Below are 2,432 nucleotides of genomic sequence, written 5' to 3'. Positions count from 1 at the left end.
CCCCCATATCCCCTTACCGCCCCCGGAGCCTCCACAGCCCCAGGTCGTCCCGTACCTCGATCAATTCCTTTTTATTATGCTTCTATTGCGCACTTCGCGATTCCCGGAATGGCGAGGCCGAGCCAGAAGTAAGAAGGAGGATGGGAAAGGTAGTATGAAGGAGCATGGGGGAGGGAGAAAGAGAGAGAGAGAGAGAGGGGGGGGGGAAGGGAGGCGCCAGGCAGGCGGCGAAGGGGAAGGGGAGGAAATTGGCGGGAACGATGGCGAGAAAGTTTTTTATCTGAACTGCAGAGCGCGCGGCACGGCTGCACGGCCCGCCATAACGCGAAAGAGGAACGCGCCATCGGTACGCCACGGGGGAGTGAGAGAGAGGGAGGCAGAGAACTTAGCAGCGCCGCCTAACTACAAACGGCTTCCACGAGTGGACCAATGAAAAAGACGTGGCAGCAGCTAACTCAGACTTTTAAACAGAGTGCCAATCCATTGCATTTGAAAATATTCAGAGAGACTGTTATTATTGAAAGGGTTGACCGAAAAAATTCCTCGTCGCAAATGACAACTATAGGAGAATCTAAGTGGACGCTTCAGTCGGCATTTCAGGAAGAAAGAAAGGCATTTGGAGAGGCGTTGAAATTCGCCCCTCGCGCTCCGGAGCCTTCATTTGGAATGAATTAAAGATGGAATAAGAGAACAATAAGTAAAGGCTGTAATTAAATCTCCGCTGGGAATGGAAATTTGAAATGGCATTAGGCCCAGGAGTTCGAAGTAGAGGGGGTGGAGTGGGGGTGGGGCCGTAGCGGGGGAGGGAGCAGAGGCGGAATGGAAAATGTTGATAAAGGGGATTTTGCTGCGCGCGACTCGAGAAAGGCCAACTCGAGCGATCGATTCGTTCGAGAGTGGAGCCGAGCCAGCGGACAGAGGGCGCCAGCCGACAGGTGCGAGCAGGCGCGGGGAAGCGCAAGAGATACAATACTGCGGGGAACTCAAAAGTCGGGACAGTGAATGTATGGTCGAGAGACCACGTGCCGTCGCGAGTGACACCTCGTCACGGCCACGTAAATGCAGTGCTCAGCTTACATTTTTCAGCTACGTATTTTTACCGGCGGTTCCCCTTTCACCCTCCCCCGCCTCTCTCCTCTCTTTCTCCCTCTCATGGCTCCACCGCCCGGCACACCTGGCGGCCGCGCGCCTGATTCCCATGTCGAGTGCTCCGCTGAAGTGCCATGATTTATGCATTACAGAAAAGTATTCTTACAAGTGTCTCCCTCTCCCCTTCCCCCCACTCTGTCCCGCGACACCCCCTCCCCCGCCCCGGTCTCCGAGAGCTCAGCGGGCCTGGAAACTGATTCGCAGAAAGTTTAAAGAGATATTATTCACTTTAAGATAAGCAGGGGCGGCGTTGCCATGGCGTTGCCGTTTGCTACGCCGGAGGAGCGGCGCACAGTACTGCTCAGCGCTGCTCAGTACAGCTCAGCGCTGCTCAGTACTGCTCAGTGCCACTCATTACTGACCATCGCTGCGCCGGGATGCTCAGCAATAACCATGCTGAATACTGCTTAGTGCAGCTCCAAACTGCGCCGGACTGCTCAGCATGGGGCATCTCAGCACTGCTCAGGCAGTACTATCCATCGCTGCACTGCTGCTCAGAACTGTGCTGCTCAGCTCAGCTGCTCAGCGCTGTTCAGCACTGTTTAGCGCTGGGTCGGGCTGCTCAGCAACGATCAACTCTGCTTCTCGCCTTAGCCCAGAAGGTCGCATGACGCAAAGGAGCAACTCGTGTATTTCTGTGTGCGCTGCGCGGGTATTTCTTGTATTTTACGTGTATTTTACTGGTATTTTTGACGTGTATTTCGATGCATTTCTGTGAATTTCTTTGCATCCTGCAGTATATTTTTTTTTGTATTTTTTTGATGCATTTTCTTGTATTCCCGAGGGGGCAAGAACTCCGGGAATCATGTGTACACCTGCCTGGGAATCATCAGGATAAAAATTGATCGAAATCAATAAAAACCGCTTAAACTAAGCGGGAAAGTAGAGCAACTGGTACAAATCGTACAAATCAGTCGAGATAAGCGTTTTCTACCACTAAATAACATCGAAAAAATCTAAGGAATGAACATAAGCGGACGCGAATCACTGGGAATCAAGAATTTCGGGAATCATGTGTACACTTCAAAAGGGAGTTATTGCCCCCTCGTGTATTTGTGTGCAGGTCACGTAAAGTTTCATAGAAGGGAAAAAAGAGTATACTCTCCTTTTATTGGCAAAGACAAGAAATATGGCAAAGACAAGAAATATGGCAAAGACAAGAAATATGGCAAAGACAAGAAGTACACTGTGAAAAATTTCTCTGTAAAGTTACGATATTTTTTGTAAAATCATAATTACAAATAGTATTGTAAAGTTACGACTCCCCTAAATTTCAAACTTTA

The 2,432-nt window shown here is 50.2% G+C and overlaps 1 protein-coding gene across 1 annotated transcript in view; it reads right to left on the bottom strand.

The window, feature by feature from the left end:
• Positions 1–2,432, bottom strand: part of LOC113207726 (zinc finger protein 658B-like) — a gene marked incomplete in the record, with an annotated part of 20,195 nt that overhangs the window by 1,965 nt on the left and 15,798 nt on the right.

Source organism: Frankliniella occidentalis, unplaced genomic scaffold (genome assembly GCF_000697945.3).
Source record: "Frankliniella occidentalis isolate FOCC.00 unplaced genomic scaffold, Focc_3.1 Scaffold50, whole genome shotgun sequence".
In the NCBI taxonomy this organism is placed as follows: domain Eukaryota; kingdom Metazoa; phylum Arthropoda; class Insecta; order Thysanoptera; family Thripidae; genus Frankliniella; species Frankliniella occidentalis.
This window is presented reverse-complemented; position numbering and strand designations above follow the sequence as displayed.